The sequence below is a fragment of the Corvus moneduloides genome, chromosome Z, assembly GCF_009650955.1.
Source record: "Corvus moneduloides isolate bCorMon1 chromosome Z, bCorMon1.pri, whole genome shotgun sequence".
NCBI lineage: Eukaryota > Metazoa > Chordata > Aves > Passeriformes > Corvidae > Corvus > Corvus moneduloides.
The window spans coordinates 62,084,509-62,099,313 of NC_045511.1; the positions used below are offsets into that span (position 1 = coordinate 62,084,509).

The window sequence follows — 14,805 nt, forward strand, 5'->3', positions numbered from 1 at the left end:
GAATATCTGCTAAACAGGTTCTATTTTTGACAAATCTGTCCTGTCCAGCCCTTCCTGAAATAATAATTGAAAAAAGGTTGATATATTGAATACAACACACGCGATTTCAGTTTTATTGATTCTGTAATCTAGTTTGGATGTTTACAATCAAACACTTCACTGAATCTGTGCCTAGCTAAATAATATGGTTTGAGTTTTTGAAGTTCAGAACACTGAATGTCTTGAAATGAAGACAATGTAACTGTCTTTGAAGGCTGTGGAAGAGCAAAGTTAAAAGTAAGCCACATGTCTAGAGGCCAAAGCAATGGTACATTGCTGTCTCCCTCTGCCACTTCTTCCTCCTTTTTCCATTCCATAGCATGGGGAACAGCCAAATTTCTTATTTTATGATGTGGGGGAACCAAACGAAGTATTAGTTTCTGAAAGCAAACACACACAAAAATTAAGCATACTTTAATGATGCTTTTTTCTAATTAATTTGGGAACTACGTCTTCAAAGTTTCAACGTGTTTTGAAGAAAGACAAAAAAATTTAAGATATTAAACAGCACTTGTTATGGTGTGTTTAATATTGAATTATAATTCAGTTGGATAAAGACAGAATGCATCTGCAGGATACAGGCTGAGTTAAACTTTCCCCACATTTGTACTATTTTTTTCATGCACAGTACAGGGAGATGTCGCTCTTAAGAGTGAAATCTTTGTCCTTCATCATTCATGCATTTCAGACCACATTGTTGACTGAGTATTTCTTTTCTACTTATTTTACAACAGTTAGATCTCTTAATATAGAAGCAAATACATTAAGTTGACAGAAAGATTTTGCTTAATACTGCTTAGGGAAAATCAAAAAGGAAAAGCTGAACTGGGCTGAAACACAGTTACTAAATGCTATAGATTGAATATACAAAATAAACTGATTTAGATATTTATATATACAAATTATACGTGCTCTTTTTTGTAAAGGAAGCTCAGAAAGTTTTTTTTGTAAAAATTATGTGTAGTATGCAAACCATTGGAAAATATTTGAAAATTGCTATTCATACAGAAATAATTTTGAGAACCACACTTGCAGTTACGATTCTTCCTGTAAGTCAGTTAATGGATACTTTAACTGACTCCATTGATTTATGTTCAGATTTCTTTTTAGTTTTAAAATTATATTAATTTAGTGTCCAAATTCATGAGCAATTTTGCTTCACCGTAGCTGTGTTCTTTGAGTTAGATTCTGCTTCTGGAATCTCTACTGTAATTTTGCATCCTTTCCTTGCATTGGATTGTGCTAATCAGATGTGTTTAGCTGTGTTTAATGACACACTCCATTACCTACATTAGAAAATGAAATTTAAAAAAATAATTTAGAGGGAACATAATTGAAAGAGAAAAGGAAGCCGTAATTCTGAAATTTATTTCTATTTACTCACGTGTGCATTTTTCATTTTTCTACATTTAAGACTTCTTCCAGAACATCATGGCACAAAATTTATGACAATGATTTATTAGTCTCTATCACTATAAGAAATCAATGGGACATAGGTATCAAGATATTTTTAAAGTCTTTATAAAAATGTTAGGCACTCACACACTTTTTAAAGTATCAGTCCACTGTTTAATTCCCATTTTTAAAAAGGAAATTGTCGATTGCATATACTTGCTGAATTTTTGTTTATGCATACATTAGACTGCAGTTAATAATATGCCGAAACCCATCCTTAATGGCTTGAATGTTCTGTATGAAAAAATATAATCAAAACTGCTTAGTTTTTGTCATAGCATGTTTCTGCTTGTATTTTATTATCGCAAACATATACCCCTGATTTCTTTCTATGCTTGTTTTTATAAATTCTCTATAAAAATGTGAAATCATACATCTTTCTATTCTACTTGTAATAGTTTTTTAATTTTTTTTTCTAAATAGAAATCTAGTAGGATTGACTATAATTAAAGAATTTTGAAGAATTATGAGTTAGCTTTGCATATGACAGTATGATTTAGCATATTATTACATATATCTTACAATGCTACAGATTTTTGCAGCACTGGAAAACACAACAAAAAGTTTTGTTTTGTTTTGTTTTTTTTTTTTGTGTAGAATATTCCTGTCATCTTGAAAAAAGTTCAGCAGCCATCTCCGATAACATAGCATGGATATGACCAAGATCACTCTTCATATAAAGGGCTGCAGGGCCCAACTTTAGTTGTATGAAAAACAGATTTGTGGACTGTCATGATCCAGTTATTAAAGTTATTAGAAATGCCTCTGCCCAAATTAAGGTGCAAATGACACCATATGCCAAAGTCAACAGTATGGGTTTCATTTGATAGTAAATATGATAGAGAGAAAGAAATAGAAAATGGGGGGACACAGAAGGATGACAGAAAAAGAGTGACAGAGACAGAATAAAGAAAATATCACCATCTGAGGATCCCAGTGATGCTCCGTTGATCCTCTCCAGCTGGTTATCTTGGTGGTAAGGGTCCCTGCAAAAAGCCTTGAATTTGGTGGGTTAATATATGCTCAGGCCAGGTAGGAAAACCTAGGCGCCTCCCTTGGTGGGACAGAGTTTGCCATTGTCTCTTACAACAGACTCCGTGTTTGTTGTACCACGTGCAGTCCTGTGGTGCAAGGCCTCAGGAATGACTGTGGGGGGCACTTTGTGGGGCCTTTGATGGATTATGACACCCCCTCAGCTGCCTCTCACGTGAATGTCCTGTGGATGTGGCCTTCCCAGGGTTGGAGGTTCCATAGTGTGTGTAAAAGACAATCAGTTCACTGCCGCTGAGAAGAGGTTACGACACCCTGAAACTTCCTTCCCCCATCTTGGTTGAGGGGGAAATCTGTGCAAACCTTCTCCCAGAAGAATGTGGGCTACAGTCTCCCCCATACCAGAATCAGAGAAGATTCTTAGCACGGCTTCTGGGTTTGGCTCGCATTCTTTACTTGTTTACTTCTCCCTGGGCCTGAGATGTTTGAAGAATGGATCTCCCTTTATCTAATCTCAGCAGTCTGACTTTCAGCCTAAAGTTCCAGTCAGGCACTCTTTAGGAAGGGGTGGGCTTTGACGGCTCCTTTATGCAGTTTTGCTATCATGAGCAAAACTTTTTATCAATGTTTGAGGCATTAATTCTTTCAGTCTCTGACATGGACTCAAACAAAAATGTCTGCTTATAACCATAATGATAGCTGGTCTAGATTTATGTGATTTCCTAATGATAATTTGCAGAACCATGTGATGAAGTGTATTTATCATGTAACTTTGCCCTAAACTAAAATTTAGGAATTATATCAACTTTTCAAATTTCAGAATCGCTTCAAGTAATCACTATTTCTCTGTGTTTTTAGAAAGCAAAATTGTGGTAAATTAAGCTGAGGACAGGCTTTCTCCCATAGTCTTTGAGGGAGAAGCTGAATGTTCAAAGTCTAACAAACTTCCAAAATCTTCCTGAAGACATTTCTGTGTACTGGATGAGTAATCAAACAGTTAGAAATAAGATTGCAGGGAGATAACAATTTTGAATTTTAAAATTATAGAATAGATAAGTAAAAGTTATCTTATTTTAAAAACTTGATAGTTGTGTTAAAAGCAGAATTTTATTATACTTTCAAATGTAAGAAAGCCATATGAAAGCAAAATACTAGCAAATTTACATATTTTTTTAACCATGATTCTATTAAACATGTAGGAAAATACATTATTATTTTTATTACGCACTTGTGTTATGATGGCAATGGGAGGTCCCAAGTGTAAGATCAGAGCCACATTTTCTTAAGTGCAGAACTAAAACATAGTAATAAGCAGACCGTACCAGACCGTACTGAAAGAATATGAACTTGAAATGAACACTGCAGGTAATATGTAGGACAAAATGTTTAGTACTGGGGATGTGAACCCAATGAAGATTACCTTAAAAAGATAAGTTTAGTAAATGAATGGGTAAATAAATAAATTAATCCATATGTTCGTATTATAGCTTCCAGATCATTAAACACTGAAATGTTATAATTGTAAGGTTTTTAAAATCTGTTTAATAATGACCTAACTCAACTCTGGCTTCAGATCTTTTTTTCTCTCATTATTCAGTGTCTTGAAATAGCCAAGAGTATCAAGGATCCTACAGAAATATGTTTGGAATAACCCTCCCTTACCGATTTCTTAGCAAATATCCTAGTATGTGATGATATAGGTGGATCACTGTGCATAGGTGCAATTACAATACGACATCCTATGAGTAAAGGAGATCTGGAAATAGAAGCAAATTTTCAAACTCCTAAGGCATTAAGCTTGGCAAACATATTCAGGTAGAGCATTCTCTTTTATAGAGCACACATCTCTTTTACCTAAGTTGGTGGAGGGAGATAACATAGATTTAAAGCGATATTGGAACAGAAGTTTGATTATGGATGGGAAGGCTGTGTAGAACTCAATACTTTGATCATAGCACCTGAAAGTTTGATACAGAATACTCAAAATACAATGCTCTCTTTTTCTAGGTTAAAATGGAAACATTGGAAACATTGTTTTATATCTGTTTAGGGTTTTTACCAAAATTTTATTATAATGCTTGGCCTATGTGTTTAGTTTTCCTTCACTGAGATGAACTGCAAAGTGATTTGACAATATACAAAATTACTTTTTTTCTGAATGTATAGCAGTCATAGAAAAGCCACTAGATACATACAACAATAAAGAAAAAACTTTTGTCCCTTTACCCTTTGGAGAACCAGAGGGAAGCCTGGCTCAGATTAATACTAGCTCCTAATTTTTATAATTGTTCCAAATGAACATAGTTTCAATAAAAAGTTAATTATGAGTTAGTGTTAATTCTGTTTAAATCACATGAATCTTTAACTGCATGTGTCTCTCCTAGTTTCTTTTTTTGGTTTTGTTGGGTTTTTTTTAAAGATGCATTTACTGATTGTTGATGAAGAGCTTCAGCCTTTTAGATGATAAACATTAATAGATTTCAAGTGCACGTGGAAGCATTTTAAGTGAAATCATTGGATTCCATCATATTGCCAGATTTCTGAAAATATCCTATTGTATTTTAAACCAGTATTTTCACATAGGATATTTTCTCTCAGAAAATGAAAATAAAGAGTATCTCAGAACAGAATACATTTGAGAAGTTTGGCAGGTAAGTAGGCTTCCTGTTAGATACACAGCCACCTGAACCTGACAGATGCTAAATAAAGGGTATGCAGTACCTCACAGAATCAAAGCTCCTCAAAGAGCATATTTTGTCAGTGTTAGCTGTTAGATATGCAGCAGAAAAGACCGGTATGAATGACCAATTCAGTCTCTAATTATCAACACAAAACATAGAGAATGTTGAGGTTATTTATAGTCTGGTAATTTCTGCATAAATAAAAAAAGTCTATAATTAATGCACTGTCTGTTCAATTCTGATGGAAACTGATTTTAATCCAATTAAATACTCAAATTTATTTTAGAATTTGCAGTTAGTTTGCCAGATCAGACCACAGCGTTTAGCACCTAGTTAAATTATCCATTAAGTTTGTGATTACTAGAAAAACAAGTAGCTATAGTAAAACACAGGACAGCACTTGGAATAAGCTTTGTTGGTTCCTGTGGCTCCAATCACAGGTAAATAGGCAAAGGCAAATCAAACATTGTCCTTTACTTCAAAGTAAATATAGTCAGAGTGAAAATACAGTTTTGCAATTTAAATACCTGATGGTATATCTGATCATTATCATATTCCATGTGATTCTGTTCCTTCCCTGTCCTTTGTACAAAAACAGAAAGAAGATGATCAAAGTCATTGCTATAGAAATTAATGAGAAAATAAATACATTACACGATTCAAGGTAAAAGTATAACTGAAGAAATTATGATAGAAATCTTCATAAATGCATGGAACATGGAAAAGGTGAATAAAGTGCTATTAATCTTTACGTGTATTCATTTATTTTTTTTTAAGGAAGGCTTTTTAAAATAAAATGCGATTAAATTGGGAACTCATTGCACATGATGTTATGGAAGTGGAAATTGTAAATGCATCCAAGGAGCTTCAGGCAGTACAAATAAAAAGGGACTGAAGTTAATCTTACAATTTTTAATACATGATAGTAGGAAAAGGAAAATTAACACTTAAAATTGCCAGACAGGCTTCAGAATTCGGTACAATCAAAAGTGTCACTCTCAGTAGAGACACAGGATGTGTCCATCATTTTCTGGAAAGCAAGAAATTTCAAAGGTCTGGACATTAGCTTTTATATGACAGTAGTGTTAGAGCCACTTCTTGTTCCTGAATAAGTTTTCTCTACAGTTATATAGCAAATAGGTATTATTTATATATTGTTAATATAACAAATTAAGCAAATTAGACACCTTTCAGAAGGGGTCAAACAATCCAGAAATAGGGGGAGGACAAGCCAAACTGATCAGCAGCAGTCTTGCTTCAAAAATTTTCTGTGAAAGAGAGTGTGGATTGAGAGTCCAAGACCTTGTTGAAGGCTCATGTGGAAATCAAACCAGAAAGTTCTCAGAGAAAGGGTCCATTTAGGCAAAAATGAAGTGACTTTTATAATACAGAGATATAAGAGGCTATAGGACATCCTACTTCAAGCAATCCATAGATAATATTAATTTCTATTTTTCACCTGATAGCATTCAACAGATTATGGTGTTTTCTGATTTTTCAGAGCAATTTTGTTTTTCAGGAGAGTGTTCCACTTTCTCAGAAACCAAGTTGCCATTACAGTCCCTTGATTTTATACTTAGAGATGGTATCTCAGGATGTTTCTGGTTTCTATGTACCCTGGATGAAGTTCAAAGAGGACCGTTACAATTCTCAATTTCTGGTACATAGTCCTCAAGTTTTCTAGTTCAAGCTGGCAAGCCCCTCTATGTTAGCCTTTTTCACCAGACAATTTCTTCTGTTCAGTAATTTTTCCCTTCCAATCAGGCCAGCTTTATAGTTGCTCATATCAACACATGAAGATGATTTCCTCTTAATGTTTGAGTTACACAAACACTTGGAAGAGACTCACAAGGGTCATTGAGTCCAGCTCCTAAGTCAATATCCCACACAGGGATTTAACCTGCAGCTTTGGTGGGATTCACACAGAGATCAGCTGTATTATGTTCAGCCTTCCCTGGAACCTCCTCATGTTGGAGGTTAGGATTTTTTTCCCTTTTTTTCCCTTTCTCTCAGGGAATTTTCTCCCATTTGTTGCATGAGCGATGGTAACAACGATACCTGGGAGACAAAGGATGCGGCTGGGAGGAGGGCGAAGGGTGCCGTTTGCTGCCATCTCTTGGCTGAAGGGCTTTCCCTTGGGAAGTGCAGAGATACTGTGACATTCTGGCTGGGGGCTGAGGGGCTGGGCTCACCCCTCGCTCTCTCGCTCTCTCTCTCCTGGGATCGGAGTGGGACAGGTGCGGTTTTTGGGGTGGACTGTTGCTGCCCAGAGGATTTGCTGCCACTGTGGAGTTTTTGTCCTGCACTGCTTTCTCCTTACTGTGGGTGAGCATTTGCTCGTAAGAGCAGCTGTTGAACTGGGAATTTCCAACACCCAGCCTCACTGGGAGGGGACCTGACCCCCGATCCCTTCCCGGAGGGAGCGTCTCCTGGCTGCTTGCAGCAGCTTCCTGTGACAGCCCGCCTTGCCGCTGTCCAGCCCCACTGTTTCGTGTCGCTGCTTCAGTTTTATTTAACCTGACACCCCATGCCCGCCTGGACACCCCGCGGCTCCTGGCACAGCTCCGGAGTCTTTGCTACAGTTTGTTGGCCACCCTGGGTGCGCTCGCCTCTGCTGTGCCAGCCTCCGAGGTTCCTGCTGCTGCTCATTTCTCCATCCGGAGGGGCACCGGGACCAGCTGCCGCTGTGGGTTTCTAAAGGCAGCGCCTTCTCCATCGCTCCTGCCGGCCCCCCCGCCATTCCCCACGCGAGGGCCGGGGCCGCGCTCGCGCCGCAGCGCCCCCTGCCGGCACGGGGGAAGCACCGCCGCTGCCCTGCCCGGCCCGGAGCCACCAGCGCCCCCTGCCGGCTGCGGCGGGCACTGCGCGGCGGGAAAGCGCCCGCGGCCGAGGGGGCGCCCCCGGGCCTCGCCTGAGGAATGGCGGGGGGCCGGCAGGAGCGATGGAGAAGGCGCTGCCTTTAGAAACCTTGTTTGTTGTCACTGCCATTGTTGTTTGTTTGCCTTGCTGTCCATATACATACTAGTAGAGAATTGTTGTTCCTTTTCCCATGTCTTTGCCTGAAAGTCCCATCATTTCAAAGTTATAATAATTTGGAGGGAAGGGGGTCACATTTTCCATTCCAAGGGAGGTTCCCGCCTTCCTTGGCAGACACCTGTCTTTCAAACCAAAACAACTCAGGGGATTCAGGTAGTTTAGTCACAAAAGGAGGTCAGAAAAGATCTTCCATCCAATCCTAATCAAGAGAATAGGTATTCTTGGTGATCAGATAGACTTTGCTGTCTTGGAGAGGGTAGTGAGTGACCCAATGGTATAAGAAAGTGATATAGGCTTCGCTTAAAGGATGGTCAACCAAAGCGAAGATATTACCAGTCTTCTTCCTGTTTGGCAACCAGAAATAAAATTAATTAAGGAAATGATGGGTATGTCAGGATAACTGGAGGAACATATCTGAGAGGGGGCAAAAATGATAATAGGGAAACCCAGAGCTATAATTATATTACAGGGCAGTGTGGAGTCTATTTCAACAACTCGCAGTAGCTCACATCAAGTAGCCCAGTACCAATCTTCACAACCTGTCTGAATTTGCAGCTCATGTCTCTCTTTCCCTCTTTCTTTCCTTAGTCACCTGCCACGTCCAGTTATACGCATTTAGCCGTAGAGAGGAGCAGCTCATCTGGCCAAATGGGAATTGAGATTGTGCATCAGGTGTTCCCATTTTATTGCCTGTCCGATCTCCAGAAAGAAATAACACTTCTCAGAAAATTCCATCAGTCTCTTCCATGATATCTCATGGCCCCTGCACTTATACCCTTTTGAAGAGCCCTTGGCATTTTCTCATATTCTGCATGTTCTGTGCTACAGGGTCCTCTATCCAGCCTTTGAGTGGAAAGTTTTCTAACACTTGGAGAAAAGGAAGTTAGATAATATTTTGTGAGATATTGAGAATACATTCTGGAGTTGTTTTGGCTAAGCTAGATTCATATTAATCTAATGTTCTATTGCTAACTTTAGAAAGAGAAAGAATAGTAGTAATGCAAATAAATAAAGTTTTACTTAAAAACAAATTCATCAGATATTTAAAAAATATTTTCACACAGATTATCTATTCTTCTACAATCAAAAAACTGAATGTTGAAATCGTGGTACAGGAAGCCAGATTAAGTTGCAGAGAAGTTAACTGACATATCTTTCTTAGCTCTTAGCGTGGATATGACATTGTGTTCCTGTAACAGATGTAATGAGCTACAGTAAGAAACACAAACCTCCAAAACAAAACCAAACTCTGTGGACTACTTTTTACCTTAGAATTTGCTGCATTTTGGCTGGCCACCAGTGCATGTGGACTGTTGAGAAAATTTTCCATCTTGTGGCCTTTAAGAAAATGCTATAATTCTCCAAACTGGGCAGCCATTGGTGCTAAACTGGCCTCTGAAAGTTTTCTTGTGCTATATGCAGAGAGAAAAACTGAACATCTGGTGTTTAATTTATGTAAGGTTTCCCTCTAATGAAAACTATCTTCTAGAATGGGAAAGTAGAAACATTTTTGTAATGTAAAAGAATAAGAGGTGGTTTGTTTCCTTGCAACTAAGTTGTGTATTAGGAAACTGCATTTCCAGTGCATTTATTCTGTCCAGTTAGAACAACCTCTTACAACCCTTCAATGGCAAAAAACCAGGAAAAAGTTGGATTTTCATCACCTTGAAGTCCTGAACTAGTGGCTTTTGAATATCTTAATAATGACTGATATCAAAATAATGGAAAACTTCATGAAGAATTTGTGATTTTTGGTTTTTACTTTATCACAAGTTATACCACTGGAATTAATTAACTGTTTTATCTCCAAAATGCCTACAATACTCTTTCTGTAATGTACAATATTAAAAAATATTGTCTTTCTCTTACCAAAATTTAATTTCTTTCTTTGTTCATTCTTTGTTCATTTCTTTGTTCTATGATTATATCTTCTTGATGGATATTCATATGTACTAGTAGCTAATAATATTTCACATTATTTAATTCCAAAAAAGAAACCAAAATCTTCAAGCTCACAGTTGTTGATATAACTCATTGTATCACAATTTGAAAATATAGGGAATATCAGTGTACCATGCAGCTTCATGAGTGCAGAATATCTGTTACTCTCTGTAACCACATGCAGAGGAACAAACATGACTAAATAACACTGTAGGTTTTGGAAAATATTTTTCTTCACTGATAAAATAAACCATCATAAGGCATCATGAAGTCTGAAACACATCATTGGGGTATGCATTTTATTTTTGTCTCATCAAAAATCAAGGAGTAATACTAACTTTGTTTTTAATCACTCAAACCTGTGACTGCTTTTGCACACAGCCTCACCATTAAGCTTTGGAGATGAAATACCAGCTGGGTGAAGAATAAATGGTTGCAGATATTGAATCTAGCTACTAGAAATAAATTACGTCATGAAAGCTATTATAATATTTAGTAAGGATATTTTCATCTAATGACTGATCCTGCCTCTTTTAAGATGCTCTTTAGTTTTACTAAATTCCAATCTTGTTGTAGAAGATTCAGAGCTTTATTTTTCAGACAAGAAAATATTTTTATATTTTATTGTTTTACTAATGAATGTTTCAAGAAATCAGCATTCTGGAAGTGAATATGTATTGTTTAAAATTTTTCATTGTGAATTCAAGAGTTTCTGTTACAATTTTAGGTACAGAAATACTTGAAGAGGTCAGTAGGAGAAAGAGACAAGATGTGTTGGTGTTTACTGTTGAGGCACTTAGGTTAGTTTTCTCCCCTGAAAACACTAATTGTACGTGTATCACAATTGTACAAGTATTAATTGCACATTGACCCATTGAGTGGAGTTGAGTGAAGACATCCACCCCAGAAGAAGGATACCAAAAATATAATACAGTCTAGATATATAGTCTGTGCTTTTTCCAAACCAATATATTCCTACATATGTATGGATGAAATGGTCATTTTCTTTCTTCTCATAGACTGCTTACGGACTTTTCTCCTCCTGTATCCTGCTGTGTGCAGACCACTATTACTAGTCAAGGAGAAAGAAGAAAAGAAGTAGTCTGTTTTAGGTGGATCTCCTCACAAAATAGGATTACATGTAGAAGTGTGTATGTACAATTAATGCAACCAAAGAAATTTCTCTTGCCCCCTGACAGGTGAAGAGGAGGAAGTAAAATAAAGCATAAAAGTGTAAGCTGTTATTGAGCCCTTTGTGCCACGGAGGACGCTGCTTTGAGCAAGCTCTGTGCCAGATGTCATTGTGATAAATTAAACACATAGTGTGGACACTCTTGTGATGACATTTTAAGGTCATGAGAGAGCAATGGAAAGGGCAAAAGTTCATCTTAAAATGAAAGAAGGTTGTTTCTTGTGATATGATGGTAAAAATGCATGCTTCTCTAAGCAGATTTATTATACAGTTACTTGTCATAATCTTTGCTTGGACTGTAAAGTCATTGGGAGTTTACACCCACTGAACACTGATTCAGCTGAAGTGATAATGTAAAGTGATTGGCAAAAAAGATGTGAGCTGATCACCATTCACAAACAATTTTTTTGCAGATATGTATGTTAAAAACACCCCTGAATCTAAACAAAAATATGAAAATAACCTGGACATGCTATTTATTGATCAAATCTCTGAAACAAATAATTACATTATTGTAAATATTCTGAAAAATTTCCCAAAATATTAAGCTTTTAATTTTCTCATTAAAAGAAGCATATGAATGTCGTATGTTTTCCTTAAAAAAATTATTCTGGAACTTCAAAACTTTCCTTCCGTGCATAATTTTTGGAGAGTCTGAGTGTTGTCTTGCTATTAACTGAAACTCTTTCACATCCTTGTTCTTAGGATTTCTACCCATTGGATATTTTGAAGCAGAAATGTGGAAAGCAGAAAATGTATAGCCTTGCCTTTATCCACAGCAGAAATTCAGAGGTAGTGAAATACCCACAAGTGGTGAGATGTCAGTTTTGATTCTATATCTATGTGCAGAAAACCCCAGTTATAGGGAGTTAATTTGATTCATTATCTGAATTATTAAAAAATACAATTTTTTTGTCTCTTGGAAGACACTAAAATAATATGAAAAATAAAAATACTTCTGTTTAGATTGTAGGCACACACATCTTGATAATATTTAACTGAATTTAATCCCTTTTATTAAGCAAATGGAAAATTCAACAAATAGTGATCTACAAGGGATAAAATTGTCAGTTTTGTTTTCCTTTGTAAGCAGAAAAGTAAAGACATGAGTAGTATTCACAGAATAGGATCTCACCATTTGTTTCCAGTAAAACTTAAGAGCTGCTGAACTTCAGTACAGCCCCTTGATTTAAAAAGAAAAAAAAAAAATCTAAGCTTTAAATTTAATTTTTTTAAAACAGAAAATTGAAGATACATGTATATCTTCCCTATGCTTAGTGACTTCAAATCTTATATGCAGTTTGAAAATTCTATAACATGCAGAAAAGAATGACCAGTTTCTCTGGTTTTGAAGACAGTGAAGTTAAAAATAATGTTCAAGACAGTTATCATGCATTTATGTTGGGGGGGGGGGGTTTAAATCTAGATTATAGTAGAGTATTTTCTTGGGTTTTTTTGTTTGTTAGGATTTTTTAATCTTATTTTTTTCATAATTAAGCAGATGACATTTATATTTCATGCTCAACACAATGTGACAAACTTTGTCTGTGCAACTGTCATGCTAACAAAAACCACCACCTCCCTTCCCAAAGGCACATTAAAATGACAATTTAAAATTTTTGAAGTTTTAAGTTACCTTAGTTGCAGGATTTATCAGCTGTAGAATAATTCAATTTTAATAATTTAATTGTAAGACATAATGTGATATAGCATGCACTAATTCTGTTTCAGTCTTTCTTTTTGCTCTCAAAACAAAAAAAAAAAGGTGGAAAATAAAGTAGTTCATATTTTTGCCAATAGCATAATCTAGCTCCTTTAATGTAATTCTTCCATGTTCTCTAAAAATGCGAACTAGCAGCTGTAATTTCTTTTTTTTGTTGTTTGTTTTTGTTTCAAAGTACACATATTCAATGGAAACATGAATCTCTCTTTGTATGCAAAAGACTGAGCCAGAAGCCCCGTATCTATCTCGTTTGTAGGAGACAGCCTGTGACAAAAATACTTTTTAGGTTCCTATCAATCATTTTAGAAGAAAGGTACTACTTATATTCACTTCCCACATAGCCATATGACAAATAGGCATTCCATTACAGAGAAAACTACTGCATCCATCAGATGGCTTGCAGTACTATAGCATTTCTTTTATTTTTTTCCCATATTGGTGAAAAAGGCAATAATGTAAAATCCACCCTTATTTAAGGGTGTGAAAGGGAGTAGAATCCTGAAAATAATGAAAGCTGAAATAGTGCCACTTATTTCTTAGTTTTTATTTACTAAAGGTAAGAAGCCCCTGAGGAATTCAGTAAAAACCATGCAAAATACATAAAATATTCTAGACTTATGAGTGGAAAACTTCCATTCTTTCCACTCCTGCCCATCCCCCACCCCCCAACCCATGAACCACTTGGGTTCTTGGTTCTTAAAGTCTCAGACTCAGTACATAAATCTTATCAAAATACAGTGTAAGATAGTCTGAAGCTCTTTGGTCTCCAATAAGACCGCATTTCAGGGACAGAGCCATACAGTAAAAAATTTATTACCATTGAAATCCATTTAATACTATTTATTTGCTCCTGTGCTGATCATGTACTTATGTAAAATTGCATCTTCCTGTGTCATAACAGTATTATGAAGTACATACTGGTTTTAGTTGTGTCATCTTAGGAAACTTGCTCTGTTTCAAGGCAAACTAATTTCTTCTGTTCTGATTATTACTTCTGTCCTTCATGGATGCCATAGGTCTCTACAATTGCTACTGCATGAAGCTGCTCTATAGCATTGGGAGAAAAAAATAGAGTAAGTTTTTAACTATTTAGAATTTTCTTCTTTTGCAATTTAAAAAACTCAAGAAGATTTCCACAGCAATGGCAGTGAAATGATACCACAACAGACTGGTCAAACCGAAGGATTAAAAATACAGCCAGTCTGTAGAAAGTTGAACCAAAGGAATGTGTGGATCCTTAGTTGATTAAGAGATTTTTTGCAGAAGTTTATGTTACTGGAGTGTTTCAAAAGACAGATGCTAGTGTTCAAAGGAGTAAAACTTGGTAAAGCCACGTACAGTTTTTTCTTGCTAGATATCATGTTTCAAGCCCAGCCAGCCATTGAGCCCCATATAGCTGTTCACTCTCTCTCCCAGCAGCAGGATCAGGGAGAGAACCAGAAGGATAAAAGATATAAAACCCATGGGTTGAGATAAAGACAGTTTAATAGGGAAAGCAAAAGCCATGCAGACAAGCAAACCAAAACAAGGAATTAATTCACTGCTTCCCATGGGCAGGCAGGTGTTCAGCTATCTCCAGGAGACCAGGGCCCCATCACAAGTAACAGTGGCTTGGAAAGACAAATGCCATCACTCCAAATGTCCCCTCCTCCTCCTCCTTCTCCTCATTTTATATACTGAGCATGATGCCACATGGTCTGGAATATCCCTTCGGTCAGTTGGGGTCACCTGTTCTGGCTTTGTCTCCT

General features: G+C 36.6%; 1 protein-coding gene across 49 annotated transcripts in view; it reads left to right on the forward strand.

The window, feature by feature from the left end:
* The window catches only part of PTPRD (protein tyrosine phosphatase receptor type D), a 1,180,356-nt gene that overhangs the window by 318,398 nt on the left and 847,153 nt on the right, over positions 1-14,805 (forward strand). The window contains exon 1 of one of the 49 annotated variants that reach the window (XM_032097317.1): positions 12,130-12,147. The exons of the other annotated variants lie outside the window; for them this stretch is intronic. The gene's annotated coding sequence lies outside the window, so the exon portion shown is untranslated. Of the gene's footprint in view, positions 1-12,129; positions 12,148-14,805 lie in introns of those variants that run through there. 49 annotated transcript variants of the gene reach the window in all.